Raw genomic sequence first — 18,793 nt, 5'->3', positions numbered from 1 at the left:
ACCCACCCCTTGTGCATGAAACATATGTTTTATATTCACAGCTCATATTTCCTGCACAAGTAGCAAACGAAAAGCAGTACCAAACAAAAAGAAAACAAAGACAAAAGTGAAAGAAAAAAAAAACAACAAACTAACTAGAAAAGGCAAATACTTTTTAGATTTTTTAGTTTTTATGTAAAACGAAAGCAAACAAACAAAACTAAACTAAACTAAACTAGCACTAAGCGCACGACTCCCCGGCAACGGCGCCATTTTGATGTCTGTCGTTAGTGACATGCAAAAACCTAATTAACCTAGGTAGCTAGGGTAAGCAGGGTATCGAATCCAGAGGAGTCTGTGGTTAATGCTAATTATTATTTGTTTGTAAATATTTGAATTACTTTGAGAACTTGCTAGAAAGCTATAAACAATAACTTTGAGATTGTAAAAACAATGATAGAAAAAAAAAACGTGGTCACTCCGGGATTCAGATTCTGTAGTTACTAATAACCTAGTTCTCATTTTATTGGATGCTCTTGATTGAATAGTAAATCTGTCACATCTACCAATTACTTATGCAGTTCAAAATCTTAATATTAACTGATCAGAGAAATATTAAAACAAACATTCATAGGAATCATTCAATCAACAAAAGCATAATTGGATTCAACACATAATTATAACTCTGACTGTCACTCAGGATTTGTCTGTCACACAAATAATATAATCATGTAAATAGTCGGCTGTCACCCGACCACAAATCCAAATCTCAATACAAAACTAAAACTAGAATTAAAAGTGTCTAACGAGAATCATTTACCCGAAGTGTCCACGAAAAAATTAGCCGCTCATGATGGTTGAATGATCTTCATTGGCTTGAATAATAATTAAAATCACCATCTTGATTATAGTATAATAAAAAAAAGAATGATGAAAAAAATTATTTAAGTGAGGCCTCCTCTCGACTGCCGTGATGATGATGATGTTTTATATTGATGATCTCCAAAAGTGGCGGCTGCCTTCTCTCAATATTTGTCTATTGTGATGATAATGTTGTTTTACTACCCCCCAAACCTCCACTCTCGTTGTGTGTATATAACAATACGATGGATGATGGATCTTATTAATTCCTTTTGATGTTACCAGCCCATGTGCGTCCAATATGATGATATCGGCCCAATCCAAGAGACTCCCAAATGGCTGCCAATTATATATATACATGTGATATCCATAGGTTTATTTTCTAAAACCCTTTAATTGCTTTTCCACAAACAATACATCTGCGATGAATTCATGCATCGTAACTTACGATTTTAAACCGTCAGCTACGGTTCCCTGTTTCTGTTTGATTTCTTTTTATTTGTAGAACATAACCGTAGGTTACGGTATTCCATGCGTAGCCTACGACAGGAGTGTAACTTTTCCATTACTTCGCATTACAACTTCCAGTAAATGACTAATAAGTCCCTGGATTCCGTTATCTCTTGTTTCTCGCAGCTCCAAGCTATAGCATTTGGCCCAAAACCAATCCCGAACAACACCATTCACTATGTTTATCGACTTCGACCGTTCCGCTTCATCTCTAATTACTCTAACTTCACCATATTACGCGTTTAACCTGAAAAATCGCAAACCTTCATACTTAACACATTCAACACACACAGTCACGTAAAATGAACTAAAACACGTAAGATATGCCCTTCAACACTCGGATTTCACAACCTCCATCAGGTTCCAGCATGAACAACCTCCCAAGAGTGAACTGCGTGAACAAATCTGGACCATTGATTTCCTTTTAAGTTGTTAAGGGTAGGATTGTAATTGTGTAAAAAATTAGATTTAAATCATTATTTTAATAATTGAATTAAGTTACATATTTCCTAATTTAAATTCGTTATCCACATTATGTTTTATTTATTAATAAGATAATTATCAAAACAAACAACAAATCACCATATTTCAATTTTAATTTTTATTTCAGATTCATCACCGGAATTTGAATTTTGATTTTTAAAATCCACGTAACCTTCATATTTCAACTGTATACACATGTGTACTTGGATATAAATAGAACAGTACACATGTGTACTCAGCATCGTACATATGTGTAATTAGCTACATAATACATACATAGAAACAATACCCGTAAAACTATTTTATATTTAACAAATTACAAGTTCCATAATGTTTTCCAAACCAAACAAAAAACATATAATTACAAGTTCCAGTTTCGTAAAAACAATAAACCCAACATAATCGAAAAAACAAAAAACATAATCTTTTACAACTATTCACCACGTTGTATGCTGAATCATCCTTATCGGCCAAGCAAACAAACATACGTGAATCATCTTTATCGACCTCATACGCGAATCATTCTTATCGACCTTTCATCTTCACTTTTCTCGTTAACGACGTTTCCTAAAATAGCATAAAAACTCAGTAACTAATAGTTTGCATAATTCATAAGTGTACATCAACAACTTTACACATTCAATACACAAAAACTTATGAGATATCACAAAAGCAGACGCTATACACATCTGTACATTGGGTTAAAATTAGAGCAAAATCAGAATACACATGTGTACATCGCATTAAAAACAGAGCAAAAACAGAATACACATATGTACATCGCGTTAAAAACAGAGCAAAATCAAAAAAATGAACAAAAAAACTCAACAACTAATACTTTGCATAATTCACAAGTGTACATCAACAACTTTACACATGCAATACACAAAAAATTCTGAGATGTCACAAAAATAGACGCTATACACATGTGTACATCGCATTAAAAACAGAGTAAAATTAGAATACACATGTGTACATCGAATTAAAAACATAGCAAAATCAAATAGAGAAAGATATGTGTTTACTTTTTCCTTTGCCTGTCAATCGCATTAAAAACAGAGCACTAGCCTCGATACCTATTTGGATTAATCTATTTACTTTTTCCTTTGCCTGTCAATGCATCACAATATAAAAAAAACATATTGATGTGACTAATAAATAAATATTTAGAACAAAAAATAACAGCAAAGGTTATAGGATCATCTAATTGTCTAAAAGTATTAATATACTCACCATTTTATTGATTACAGGGCCGACGTCTGTATCAGGGTTGGTTCCAACATTTACTTTAAGTGCTTTGGCACGCTTCACTAGTTTTTCTTCCCTGCAGAAGATCAAAACAGTAATTAATTTAAAAATAAATAAGAAGGAGTATAATACTACAAATATGAGTGAAACAAAATCAAACAGAGAAAAGAAGACCATGATTTTGAACCTCCAACATATACAACCGTATTCGCCGCCGCCGCCACCACCGTGCGACCCCCTCTTATCATGGTTCTGAGTTGTGTGTGTAGTATAGGAAGAAGGTGGGTTAGGGGGGGGTGTGGAGTAGCTTGCCGGAAAAACGGCCTGAACCAGCTGGAGAACATGAAGGTCATCGGAAAAGCACAACCGCCACCGCCTCTGTCGCTTACGTCTCTGTCGCCGGAAAACATGGTGAGCGGCGGCGCTTCCATCTCTGTCTTAACCACCTCCACAGCCACCATCTCTCTTCCTCTCCCTCCGACTGCCGTCGCCGTGCGCCGTCATGAGCGGCGGCTCTACTGGTTAACCCGGTCACCGGTCTTGTGTGGCGCCAGAGTAGAAACGAGAGGGTGGGGGGTCTTTCGCTGGAAAACACAGCCGGCAGTCGCCGGAAATCTGGCCATATTCAGGTAATAGGGAGAGATCGGGTGAGGTGGTGGGTGAGGGAATCTTGTTTTGAGTGTTTTGAAACTTATACAGAGATTTTAGGGGATTACAAATGAATTAGTTTCCATATCTTTAATATTGAAGTTCCCTTTTTTACCCTTTAGATTAAAATTTAAATTAAATTTATTATACCTTTAATTACAATTGTGCCATTGATCTAAGATCTATCATCTACAAAATCAAGGGCCCAGATCAGTTCACGCAGTTCATGCTGGAGAAAATGTTCACGTTTGAACCTAATCCTAGGGTAAGGATAGTGTAAAAAGGGCCTAAAGTGTGAGAAGTGTTTTATAACACTATATATAATACTATATAACACCATATAAACTTCGTATAACAATATGTAACACCATATAACACTATATATCATTATATAACAAATATAACACTATACATCTATCATAGACATGCTATCAGACAACCTATAGTGTTATATTTGTTATATAATGATATATAGTGTTACATAGTGTTATATGGTATTATATGGTGTTACATATTGTGATACGGTGTTTATATGGTGTTATATAGTATTATATATAGTGTTATAATACACTTCTCACACTTTGAACACTTTTTACAGGATCCTCTACCTATATATATATATATATATATATATATATATATATATATATATATATATATATGGGGACCGCTAAAATGAGAACCACCTCGAGTTGTAAGAACCGTGAGAACTACACCGTACGCGGCGAGGTGGACCAATTTTTTTTTCATAAACGTAGATGCGTCTATTATAAACACATTTGTAAAAAAAATTCAAAAAAAGAAAATGTCGTGTGTGTAGTTTTGAGCACCACAAGTTTGTGTTTACGGGTTCCGTAAATCTTACCGGAAAATTTACGGTACCCGTAAACACAAACTTGTGGTGCTCAAAACTACACACACTACATTTTTTTTTGAATTTTTTTTTAAAAATGTGTTTATAATACACGCATCTACGTTTATGAAAAAAAAATTTGGTCCAACTCGCCCCGGATCAAGTAGTTCTCATTGTTCTTACAACTGGAGGTGGTTCTTATTTTAGCGCAATTCATATATATATATATATATATATATATATATATATATATATATATATATATATATATATATATATATATATATATACACAGAGGTGAGAAATGACAAAAATAAATAAATAAAACTAGCCGTTGCTTTTTTACCGTTGCAACGGATTGATTGGTCAAAATTTCGCCCCAACCGCGTGATTCAAAACACGCAAAAAAAAAAGAGTAAACTGCCATTTTTGTCCCTGTGGTTTGGCCAGTTTTGCCACCTTAGTCCAAATCTCAAACTTATTACATCTGGGTCCCTGTGGTTTTTATTTTGTTGCCATTTTAGTCCAAAATCCAAAAAGCCCCCTTTTTGACTGTTGAGAGCTGCCTATTTTGTCCTTTAGTGCAGGGGCATTTTGGTCATTTTTTAAATTTCACTTTTTTAGCAATAAAACCCAGATTAAAATAATCAGCTCTCTCTCTCTATATATATATAGCACCACCATCACCACCGCCCCTTCCCCCTCTCTCTCTCTTCTCTCTCTCTACGCACCCTACCCCCTGATTTACCACTGTTGATTCCGATTGATCATGTTCACCGCTGACTACCCCTCTCTCTCTTCTCTCTCTCTGGTCATCACTCTGATTAATCAACATATGGAATCAACAATCAATAAGAAAAACTTCAAAATTTGGCGAATAATCAAACAAATCATAATCAATTAGCAACAAAACACTCATTAATTCACAGTCAAATTGTAAAACTAAACACGCAAATCAACATATCGATTACGTAAATCAACACATCGATTACTCAATCAAAGAAATCAAATCAATTAGCAACAAAACTTGAAACCCCTGATATTCTTAATACCCTCACCAAGTTACTGCAACTGAGTCAAATCCGCCACCATCTCCACCATTAAGATCCACCACTGCCATCGTCTCCACCACCCGCCGCCGGCCGTCACTACCAAGATCCAGTCGCCGTCTCCGGTAAGCCACCACCGTCTCTAGCAGCGCCGCCGTCTCCGGTAAGCCACCACCGTCTTTCTTCCCCAGATCCAGTCGCCGGCAGCAGCGTCGTCGTCGTACGCCACCACAGTCTTTCTTCCCCAAATCTCAGATCCGTCATCGGAGTTCCTTCCCCAAATCAGTGTGCTGCTGAGTTTCTTTCTAGAGAGAGAGGGAGGAGGTGGCGCCGTGGCGGTGGTTGTGGTGCTATAGAGAGAGAGAGAAGAAAGAGAGAGAGCTGATTATTTGTTTTGGGTTTTAATGAGAGAGAGAGAGAGCTGATAATATAGGTTTTAATGAGAGAGAGAGCTAAAAAAATAATAATCAGTTTTCAATTTAAAAAATAACCAAAATGCCCCTGCACTAAAGGACAAAATAGGCAGCTCTCAACAGTCAAAAAGGGGGTTTTTTGGATTTTGGACTAAAATGACAACAAAATGCAAACCACAGAGACCCAATGTAATAAGTTTGAGATTTGGACTAAAGTGGGAAAACTGGCCAAACCACAAGGACCAAAATGGCAGTTTACTAAAAAAAAAAAAAAGGTGTCAAACACGCCGGGCGGTGGGTGGGCATTATTGGGCTTGGTGGCTTTTTTTGGAAAAAGAACGGCCCACTACCGACAGTCTAACTCTTTCTTCTCGCTGCCGAGCACTCCTTCAAAAGCAGGTACCGGAATAAATTCAAGCAGCTTATCTAGAAGTATCAATTGAAGAATTCCCAAATCAACACCATTCACAAGAATTCAGCAATGGCTTCTGAACCAGTCAACCAACTTCACATCCTCCTTATTCCCTATCTAGCTCCCGGCCACACCATCCCCATGATCGACATGGCCAAATTGTTGGCACAGCGACCGAATGTTATGGTCACCATCGTCACCACACCTCTAAACGCCATTCGATACGGTTCCACTCTCCAACAACACATCGAGTCCGGACTCCCGGTGCGTTTTCTTGAACTCCCGTTTCCCGCCACCGAAAATGGACTACCGGAAGGATGCGAAAGTTTAGATGCTTTACCTGGTTTACATTTAGTTACAAACTTTACAGCTGCAGTTGATATGTTAGAACAAAGACTCGAACAATGTTTTGATTGCTAAATCCTCGACCGAGTTGTATGTTATCTGATAAGTATTTGCTCTGGACGGGTGATACGGCGGCTAAGTGTAAGTTTCCTTTGGTCATATTTGATGGAATGAGTTGTTTCAAACAGTTGTGTACTCATCATCTTTATGCGTCCAAGGTGTTCAATGATTTGCCTGAGTCGGAGCCTTTTGTTCTCCCTGGGCTGCCTGACCGGATTGAGATAACTCGAGCTCAGCTGCCAACTGAGTTCAATCCTAGTCGTTTTACAATGCCTGAACGGCTTGAACGAGTGAGAGAATCCGAGTCGAGAGCTTATGGGATGGTGATCAACAGTTTTGAGGAGTTGGAGCAAGACTATGTTAACGAATTTAAGAAGTTAAAAAGGGGTAAGGTTTGGTGTATAGGACCGTTATCACTGTCGAACAGTAACGATTCGGGTAAATCCTTAAGGGGTAACAGTACTTCTAGTGATGATCAACTCTACTTGAAATGGCTCGATTCCAAGGAACCTGGATCAGTGGTCTACGGCTGCTTCGGTACCATTAGTCAGATCACCCCTCCTCAACTCATCGAGCTCGGGTTAGCCCTGGAAGCATCTAAATCCCCATTCATATGGGTGATTAGAGCTGGAGACAAAGCTCTAGAGGTTGAGAAATGGTTATCAGAAAACGGGTTTGAAAACAGAATAAAAGATAGAGGGCTCATAATCAGAGATTGGGCACCGCAACTCCAAATCTTATCGCACCCTTCGGTTGGAGGGTTCTTGACACACTGCGGTTGGAATTCAGTCTTGGAAGGGGTTTCTGCTGGTGTCCCTATTATCACATGGCCTCAGTTTACCGACCAGTTCTTGAACGAGAAGTTAGTTGTTCACGTGTTAGGAATTGGTGTGGGTGTTGGTGCTCCCGGTGTGGTATGGGGCGAGGAAGATAGATTAGGGGTCACCGTGAAGAGCGAGCAGGTCAAAACAGCTATAGAAAAAGTAATGGACCCGGGATCGGAAGGAAATGAGAGAAGAAAGAAAGCAAAAGCACTCGGGATGGTAGCGAAGAAAGTAATCAAAGAAGGAGGGTCTTCTCATCATAACTTGACATTATTAATACAAGATCTACAGGAACTTGCAAACGTCAGAAGCCAAAAGCCATTGATTTGAAGCCAATACTTCCAATTTTGGTTAAGGACAGGTACCAAGCATCAATCTTTTTCGAGTAGCCACCATAAAGTATTCGAGTCAGGTGTTATATCTTAGTCATATGTGGTTGATTGTAGCCCGATTTAGCAAACTCAATAAACATTAGTGTTGGATATCAAGCAATAATCTTCGAACAAATGAATGCGAATACAAGAATGGATAACGACTATTTAAGATTAATGTTGATATCTTGGTGCTGGAAATGTGATCCAACCAAGTGTATATATACATAACATAGATGGCACGAAGACGCTTAATCATTTGGTTGACGCCAAATGTCAGATATTTTAGTGTAATCAAGATTAATTAGGTGACCAAAGGGAATTATAATATGCATCGAACAAGTTAGTAGGTGCGGGAGTGCACGCTTGTTCAAGTGGTTATAATTCCGAGAGTTCAGGCGCAATTCGAATGGGGTTCCGAGGGGGCAACGACCCCTTGGCGGGGGCCGCAGGGTCCAGGGGGCAGAGCCCCTGACTGGGGTCTAAGGTCGGCTTGGAATTTTTTTATTTTAATTAAATTGTTTTATGGAAAATATCTTAGGAAAAATAATTTCTAATAAGTCGGCATAATTTTTAGATAATTAATTAAGGCAGTTGCAAGGCAATTTAAAATTTTAAAGAAGATAGTGCAAAAATTAAGGCAGTTGAATACCACGGATAATTAGAGAAGCGTGTAGTCACTCTCAGATCAAATTCTTTCGGTGGTTCTCCCGAATAATTCAATCGAATACAACTTTGATTCAAGAAATTGAACAAAGAATATGTGTGTTTTGAATTCGTGAATGAACCAGTAGAATGAGACCAAAAAGATAATAAGAAGAGTAAATTACGTTTTTAGCCCCTGTGGTTATATCACTTTTACCATATTAACCCAAAATAATTATTTTTAACATATCTGCCCCCATGGTCTCTATAACTAACCATTTTGGCCCCTAAGTCGAAGGTTGCAGTAGTATATGATGATTCAACGGTTAATAACCAACTAGGAAACCTCGCCGAAGGTTGCAGTCGAATTAGCATTTCACCAACTTCATGCTCAATCACATCATTTTTACGTCATTAATATCACACATTTATTGTTTTATATTACAAAAAAAAAATATAATATAATAAGGGAAAAGGGGGATGTGTGTGAATATATAACACAAAGAGTAAATATAAAGAAAAAGATTGTAATAAGTGTATACTAAAACTGAAGGGGAAAGAATAGAAATTAGCTTCCGTTATTGATTTGTAACCAACTTTTGTAACTCAAAAGTTTTATATGATATTTTAAATATACCATAAATGAAGAACTTTACTATCTTTATTTTGAGTATATAATATCGTTTTTCTTTTAAATTACGATGCATTGTTGAATGTAACGAGGCGCAGTGGCGAAGCTTGAAAATTTCCATCGGAGGTCGGAAGTCACCGAACCTAAAAATTCTATATAAGTAATTTTTTTATAAAATCCGGGGTTCGAAAACGTATATACCAAAAAAATTCTATACAAAACGTACATACATAATACTACTGAGCGAAAAAATCGGGGGATCGGGCGCCCTACCCACCCCCCCCCCCCCGGACCCCTTGAAAGCTACGGCCTTGACGGGGAGTCTAAACTAATTCTAATTGTGCATCTAAGTTATTTAATTGTAATGTTACATCCAAGCTGTAAGGTAATTTACTCTTCTTATTATCTTTTTGGTCTCATTCTACTGGTTCATTCACGAATTCAAAACACACATATTCTTTGTTCAGTTTCTTGAATCAAAGTTGTATTCGATTGAATTATTCGGGAGAACCACCGAAAGAATTTGATCTGAGAGTGACTACACGCTTCTCTAATTATCCGTGGTATTCAAAATTCCCCAACACCAAAAACCGTTTAGAACTGTTTTGTAATGAACCTCCCAAACCCGTCCACAAAATTGTCGAATTATCCTATGTGTTATACTAAATAACGTCTAAAACATACTTATATACAATACATACACTCAAATATAAATGATTAAGTTTATAAGTCTAACAGACTCCCCTAAACTTAATTAGCCAGGTAGAATGTTGTTAAGTTGTTTCTTCACATGATTGAGAACCGACTGATTTGCTTCATGGGTTGCCTTGGCTGTTTGCTGGAAATTAAATGCCCTCTTCATCAGCCTATTCATCCCCCTCCAATCTAATCCGACACACAAAGCATAATCAGCTAAGTCTTCTTCATGCGTCAATGTAGTGTTTGTGATCGTGGCTTCTCCTCCGGCAATGGTTGTGTCTGCACTTGTACCCTCTGCATCTTGACATGAAACAACAGAAAATGTTGTGTTTGGTGTACTTATACACCAGAACATCAAGAAATTCTGCATATGTGACGCTCATATCATAACCTTCACTCCATTCAAAGCCTAGTTCTCTTTGCTATCAAAGCCCATAAGTTTTGCTCATTAACCCATCTGTGTCCCCTTCTCTCTTGACAACTAAATAAAGATCTAGCAGATCTACCTTACAACCATTTTCTGTGACTTATGGAACACTACAGTGTTGGGAACCATTAGATAATTGTGCACGAACCAATCCATCAGTTCTTCAAATTTGCCCCTCAATTCAAACTTAAACTCTAACACAAATTCTACATTTCTTGTAAATCAATAAACTTTAAACAATCATCAAACGATGCAAATGTTATTTTGTTTACAACTTGATTCTTCCTCTCAAGATTCAGAATTGAATCTTGATCAAGTTCTTCACAGTAGGCATTTATGTGATCTTCCCTATAGTTTTCATGTTCTTCATTCTTTTCTATGGTAAATGTATTTGCCTTTTCTTTCTCACATACTTTAATTTCTACTTTAAAAAAAGTAACCAGAATAGAATCTCGATTGCAAGTTTAACACAAAAGCTCGTTTACTGATTCAAACACCACATAGACATAGCCTTGGAATTAATGACTTTGATTAATAGTTAGGGACCGTTTTTAAATAAACTATAACAACCTAACAATCCGTTAAACTATACCAACTACCCACCAATTTACCAACCCACTAATGATGCAAGGTAATCGTAATACGCTTGCTAAAAGACAAATAGTTCAAATATAATAAACGTTTACCAAGAAATCAACACAAGTGGTCAAGAGTACCAGTTACAAGAATCAGAAAAACAGAGTTTAATGTGAAAACCTGAACAATCGTTCATCCGGGGGAAGTCATAAGAGAAAAGATAAAGGTAACCTCTTCCAAGTTTCAGATTCTAGGTTTACACAAAACTCAATTTACTCGGTTTATTGGACACCACATAGACGTGATGTTGAGATGTAACACCTCGGAATTTCATATTGAATCGTATGGCAACACGTGTCCAATTAACTCTCAAATATGCCACAATGTTGGACGAGAGGGACTAATTGTGTAAAATAGTGAAAGATTGGATGTGGAGGGACTAAATATGTCAACATGCCAAAGTTTTGGCCTCTGAGTAACCCTTACGGACCGCAAGGTCTAAAGCCTTACGGACCGTAAGATAAATATAATATTGTTACTGGCAGTCGGTTACAGACCATAAGCCTTAATAGCTTACGGGCTGTAAGCATTTGAAAACCATGGACGCGCATAAGGCTTACGGACCGTAAGCCATGACCTCTTACGGTCCGTAAGGGGTTGCAGCTAGCAGAATGCAGTCTGCTATGGTAGCCTGCATGTTTAGCCAAGTACACGCAAATTGCCACTCTAAATCTGGTTCTAACACCTCACATAATACTTGTACACATATAAGAATCCCTCATAACACTTGGCATGATCCTACATCTCATGTTCAAGTATAGCAATCATATGTAACCAATTTTTTTGCTCATTTCACTCTTTTCTCTCTACTCACTTATTTCACTTATTTCTGGAGATTGCTTCTCTTTAGAGGCCTCCCACTGAATTCTTATTCCTCCTAGAACACTTATAAGTGTTCTTTCATAGTTCATTTCTTGTGTTGGCTAAGTTATTAGCCGAAAGTCAAGCAAATTGACTTTTGCTTTGACTTTCAGTTATGACCATTATAGTCAAGCTAGTGTTCGAATTAAACATGCTGCATGATCATAATAAGGCAGGTGATAATCCCCTATGAGGGCACCTCCTGAAGATCACGTTAAGTAGGTCAAATGACGGGTCAAAGTTATGTTAAAATAAAAGCCAAAACGCAGTTCTACAGAAAATGTATAAAATGAACTTTTAAGTATCTAAACACATATTTTTGACATTATATCAGTTGGTAGAACATTTTAGAACATGTTAAAGCATGTTCAACCCGTCATTTCCTGCTTATAGTCCGATTCGCAACCGAAAGTCAAGAAGTTTGACTTCTGCTTTGACTTTCGATTCTGACCCGATTTAGCTAAGTTACCTACTGATTTGAAGTTGCATTGTGACCATAATAATGTATGGAATAACCCTCTGAGGTTATACCATATGATCATAATCAATTGTCGGGTTTTATGCAAGTTCATAGATTATGCCTTAAAAATACTGAAAATGCCCTTTTGAACATAAAATGGTTTTAAACCATAATGTACATATAATATGGAATACCTACTGATGTGGTAACTTAATAAAGATGTTTTGGCATAATGAACTTGACATTAACTCATCCTATTACCTGATACCGCCTATGCGTGTACGGTTGACTTATATAACTTAGTTTATATAAGTTAACCGAATTGGGTCAAATCCTTCAATTTCTTTTAAAATCCAGAATGTATTATGGTGACCCATATTATACAAGTCATAGTACTTGTGAGGGTACAAACCACATTCTATCCGGTCACCGCTTAATCTAGCGGACCGTACCATTTTCATTATATTATAGTTAACTGGTCCAAGTCGTATGACTTGAATAAGACCCGTTAACATTCTAATGGATAATAATTCCATTCATTCGAGACTAAGGGCGTCCAGTAAATTGCAACCTTACTTGTTATTTTGTTTGAATGGTTGTGCTTATATTTGTCTTTGGATTGTAAGGACTTAAGTCAGGTAAATACTCTTAACCTATTTTCCCTATACGGACTTGAGATACGGTAAATTATTACCGCATGGCCGGGTATGGGATCAATGACCTATGTGTTCAAGAATCCAAATAACCTTTTTTAATTCGTATTGCTTAATAACTTAAACATTGGGGGTTAATGCGATCGTGTCCTGGATATCCTTGGCCCATTCAATTGCAAATGGCCACGACTTAAGCATGGGGTATATGTATACACCTGACAAATGCCAATGCTATGATAAAATATTTTTATAACCCAACATGGGTTTATCCAATAAGGGTATTAAAGTGGTGTGTCAGTTAATCATGATCTCGGCATAGTTTCCGAGCCCCATATGTATTGACAAGCATGTAGTACTAATAACAAGAGAAATAGTTTGTCCCAAGTTATTTATGAAAATATATGTGCCATAGTGTACATGAAAATGATTTTGAAATATTTTTAAAATGTGTTGATTATTTGTATTTACCAGTGAAAATTGACGTATCTTCAAAAGACTAAGCGCAGGTTGCAAATAACGTAAATAGGCTGGAAGTTGCCCGGTAATTGCTTAAGTGAAATTTGCAACTCCATGGAAGAAGCCTAGTGGTCTTTATATAATCGTTTGTTATTCGATTCGCCTGTGGATCTTTTATACACTGTCGATCTATATATTATTTTATGAACTTTTGGACATTTATAATTCGTAATAATTATTTTTATGCTCCCAAGACTTCCGCTGTGTTATTGTGAATATCTATATCAATTTGTCACAAGTAAACCCAAGTCCGGGCCAACAGGGAAATCAGGGTGTGACATGAAAGTTGGCTAATTTAAGTGGTAATAAAAAATAGGTCTTTGTCATCAGATCTTTTATAGTTCAATTACCCTATTTACTAGTGTGAGTCAACCTACTCTATGTCACCCAACAACATTAACTGAACAAGTTGTAAAGTAAGAACTCAAAACACATGCAAATAGTATAAATAAACCAACAAATCAAATTGTTAATACAACGTTGTCAATGTCAAAAACAAGTCCAAACATGAATAAAACTAAAAAAAGTATTAAACCCTACGAACTGTATGCCTAAAGTAAGCCACCTAGTCGCTCATGCATTGAACCGTGCACAACCGTCAAAAGGCAGCTGCCTTCTGTGCGTCCTCTCTGTTCCTAAACTCAGCAGTCAATACCACAGTTCTGCCGTAGAATTCCTTTTATTCCCTTGTGATTTGCAATAGGTGGTATGTTATACTTGGGAGCCAAAACAACTAAATCAAAAGCCACCACAGTTAATTTTCCCATTAACCAATTTAATTCACTCTCTTTTCTAGGCCATGTGACAACATACAAGACCCAATTTATATATTACACTATATTCACATCCCAAACTCATTAGTTCTTTCTTTCCATGCACTTGATTTCTTTTATTCCAACATGAAAGATGGTTGTAACATGCCACTTCAAATAACAAGCTGTGATATCAAGAAAGAAAATACGGATCAAAACAATAATTTCGCAATTTAAGTTCAACTAATATTAATTATTGTTTAATCGTTTACTCTTTTAATGCATATAAATTCCATCATTTTTAACTCATTGTAATCTGACACCTATAAAACATAAAATCTGACTAAAGTAATATATTTTATACTAAAATCAATGCATTGACGTTGGAATTAATATATAATAAAATGTACATAAAATGCACCGATCAAACAACAGTATCGTACATCTTTTTTTTATTGATTTTTTTCAACTTTTAATGATTACTTTTTTTTAGTTTTAAGGTTAGAAATGAGATCGGTGCCAACCGATACTGAATCGGTACTGGTACTGAAAATACCAGTCACGATACCAGTATATGAAGGTAAAAACCGGTAGCGAACCGGTACCAGGAACGCCAAAAGTCGGTACATAATTGGTACTTAAGATCTTTCGGTTCGGGAAATCGGTACCGGTACCCAATAGCATTTGCTCATCTCGATCTGACCACGGGTTTCATACGAATAACTTCATTATCATACAATTTTTTGGGTTGATTTTCTTTCGGTTATCTTTTAGTGTTTTTTTCTATATTTTCTTTTTATTCTCGTCAGCGGTTCCGTGTACATGTTCATAGTAATTTCAAAACACATGTAAACACATACTAAATAACAAAAAAAAGTTCACCGCAGTGTAACGACGATGATAAATCCAGATCAACTTAAAATATGCTCCACCAATTATTATTAGGCTACCTCCAATGCGCCTGTTAGAAGTGTGCCCTTTAAAATCCTTGCTAGCCCTTAGCATTGTGAATCTTTGTCGTTACATGCCTGTTGCAAAAAGGCCCTTCAACAAGGGCGTTCATTTTTATTGGATTTTGCATATGGGTGGGCCCTAAGTAAAAAACAAAAAGGTTTTATTTATATATTGTGTGTATTAAGTAGGTGATGAGGTGGAAATTAATAAAGGTAAAGGATATTTGTAAGGTTGAAGATGAAATAAGGATTTTTAATGATTTGTAAGGATATGATGTGGCAGATGACATGACACCTAATGGCATATACGGGCGCACATAACATTGGAGATAGTTTTCTTATTATTACTAGTAGTGATACCCGTGTGCAAAAACAGGTGGTTTTTAGAAATTCATGCATACCACATTTTAATAGAAAGTGTAGATACGTGTATAGATATTGTAATCTTTAAATTAGTTTTTCTTTGGATTAATTAATATTAAATTAATCATGAGTTATTCTCACAAATCTTGCATGTTGCTGCATTTGAACTCTTGTTGGTGCATACGTCTGTCGATTTCGTCTTGTATCGAGTCTTGTCTTATTCACGGCACGAAGTTCAAGAAAAGTGACAAAGTAGGTAATTCCGCACGAAATTACCATCAGGTAATTCCGTACGGAATTAGCCAGTATTTCCGTTTGAGTTGTAATCCCGCTTGGAAGTGTAATTCCGCATGGAATCTAATTCCGTGTGAGTCAGTTTGGTGCAGAATTATGTTGCCTATAAATAGGGCTCTGTAATTTCGTTTGAATTGAGTTATGTATGTGTGTTTCCGGAGCCGAAGTGCTGCCGAAGTGTCATTTCGCTGTAAAACTTTGTCAAATCAATCAGAAAGACATTTAAAGTGAATATCTTGCTGAATCGAACTTGATATGTCTGTTTCCGCCTTTCATATTGAGTAGAACACATCTGAACGACTCGTTTCGGGTCCGTATACGATCCTACAAGTGGTATCAGAGCTCAGGAGGAGGAGTTCAACCGATTTCAGCTTGATTTCATCAGATTTTCTACCTTCTACACCTTTTTTTCTAAATTGAACAAGTTTTCATGGTTAAAATGGTTTGAATTTCACACATTACATGCGAAACAGTGTTTTAACAAAGCTTTGAGAGAATTTGACTTTAATTCGATCTAAATATGATAAAATTTATAATTTCGTTTGAAAATCAGATCGGTTATGATGACGTCAGCATAATTTCGCGTGGAATTAGATCCTAATTTTGCACGGAATTAAAATTTGAGACTAATTTCGTTTGAAAGTGCAACTAATTCCGTACGGAATTAATATTTCGCTTCAAATATTTCACACGAAATTATAATTTCGTTCCAAATTTGTGATTTCGTTTGAAATTGAGTGTAATTCCGTACGAAATTAAGTTTCGTTTGGTTGGTTCACATGAAATTACTACTTTCGTTTGAAATATTGATTTTGCTTGTGTTGTAATTTCGTTTGAAGTCATTTTGCAGGTAATTCCGTTTGAAAAACTTAATTTCGTTTGAAAGTGTTTGTCTTGATAAATTTGTTACCGAATCATGGAAGAAGAATTCTACAACGCATTTGCCACATCCCCGACTACTCCGGCTGCCATTGCTCAAAGCATGAACATGGAAAACGAAACCGGAACAATGCAAAAACCCCCAAGCTAATGGGAATTGAGGAGTATTATGGTTGGAAAGATAGATTCGAAAACGGGGTTCAAGCTAACCATTTGAGATCTTGGGAGTGTATTGAGAAAAAATATGTTTTACCACGTACAGATTTGGGAGTTGAGAAAAAGATTTCTGAATTTACAGATAAAGAACGTGACATGTACAAAGCAGAAAAGATGATGATAAGTTTACTCCAGCAAACTATTAAAGAAGACATATTCATATTGCTTCAACATGATAAGACTTCACGTTCAATTTGGGAAGCACTTAGAATTAAGTTTGCAGGAAGTGAAAAGATGATCAAAAGTAAAAAGGCATTGCTAAAGAAAGAATTTGACTTGTTTACAAGTTTACCGGGAGAAGACACAAAGAAATTGATTGAAAGATACTGTCTTTTAGTACGGTCAATGTCATTGTTAGATATCACCAAAGAGCGAGATGAATGGGTTGACAAATTAGCTGATGCATTATCGCAAAAAGAATGGGGTACATTCTTGATGATTTTAAAGAACACCGGAGAATATGATGGCTTAACTATTTCACATTTCATCGAAAAGATTGAAGGACAAGATCTTGAACAACAAAAGATTGCTAGAATGAGTAATCCTAGTGCGGAACAAGATGTTAAGATGTACTTCAAAGGAGGTGTTCAAGATATTGAAGCAAGTCCGAAAATTCAAACTGCTTTCAGTGTTGAAAATTCATCTGGTTCAGTCAATCAAAGTCCAAATAGTAGCAGTGGAGTCTCTTCATATCCAAGTGTTAATCCAAAGAGTTCAACTTCAAATTTTCAGTCTCAAAGCTCAAAAAGTGGAAATGGTTATGTGATACAACGCAACATTGCATTGAATCTTCCGAATGTCCAAAGTTTTTCTGAAGAAGTTGCTAAGGATCACATGGCGTTACTTGCTATCGTTCTGGAATCCTATGAGGGATTGGTTGCAGGAAGGATCGGAAATCCTATGCTGACAAAAGAGGATTACGATCAAATTGATGTTGAAAAGATGGAGCTCATGGACATTAAATGGTGTTTAGCAAGTGTCTTGAGAAGAGATGAAAAATTCAAAATGATTATAGGAAGAAATGATTTTTTAGATGCACATGTTTCTACTTTGGGTTTTGATAAATCTAAAGTTACTTGTTCTCGATGCAGGGAGAAAGGTCATTTCAAGAGAGAATGCAAAAATCAAGAGGCTAGTGGAGCAAAGAATCCGTTTGGAAAAGATGATTACTATCGGAAAGCTATTTATCAACAAGTTGCTCATCAACCACATCAACAAAAGGAACCACAAACTGCTCATGCCAAAATGATCGAGGATGCAAATTATAAGAAAGCTTATTATGGTATCATTGATCAAGATGATGAAAAGGTTGCAGCAGGTTTCAGCTGGGATAAATACATTCCACCTGATTCAAAAACAGTAGCACTTATCGCGCAAATTGTTCAAGAACCTGATTTGCTGACTGAATGGATGAAAGTGTTTAATAGTAATGAAACAACTAAAGAAGAAGAGTCTGTTTCATCAGATAAAAGTTCAGAAAGAACAACAGTTTTTGATCAATCACCATCTGATTCTGGTTCTTCAGATGATAGTTCAGAAAAGACGATAGAGTTTGATCAATCACCAACCGATGACAGTGGTGATGAAGAGGAAGAAAAGCATATTAAAGTTGCAAAAACTCATTTATCTCCTAAAAGTTTTCAATTTTATTTTGCAGATCACTTGGAGAAGCTGAAGGAGAGACGAGCAGCAAAAGAAAAGAAAATGGTGAAATGTGAAAGTGTTAATAAGGAAAAGAATTCTGAACAATGC

General features: G+C 36.5%; 1 pseudogene; it reads left to right on the top strand.

The window, feature by feature from the left end:
• Positions 1-6,410: 6,410 nt before the first annotated feature.
• Positions 6,411-8,167, top strand: LOC110867767 (annotated as a pseudogene).
• The last annotated feature ends 10,626 nt before the right edge of the window (positions 8,168-18,793 follow it).

This window comes from Helianthus annuus, chromosome 1 (assembly GCF_002127325.2).
Source record: "Helianthus annuus cultivar XRQ/B chromosome 1, HanXRQr2.0-SUNRISE, whole genome shotgun sequence".
Lineage (NCBI taxonomy): Eukaryota > Viridiplantae > Streptophyta > Magnoliopsida > Asterales > Asteraceae > Helianthus > Helianthus annuus.
The sequence above is the reverse complement of the archived record's forward strand: the minus strand, read 5'-3'. Positions and strand labels throughout refer to the sequence as shown.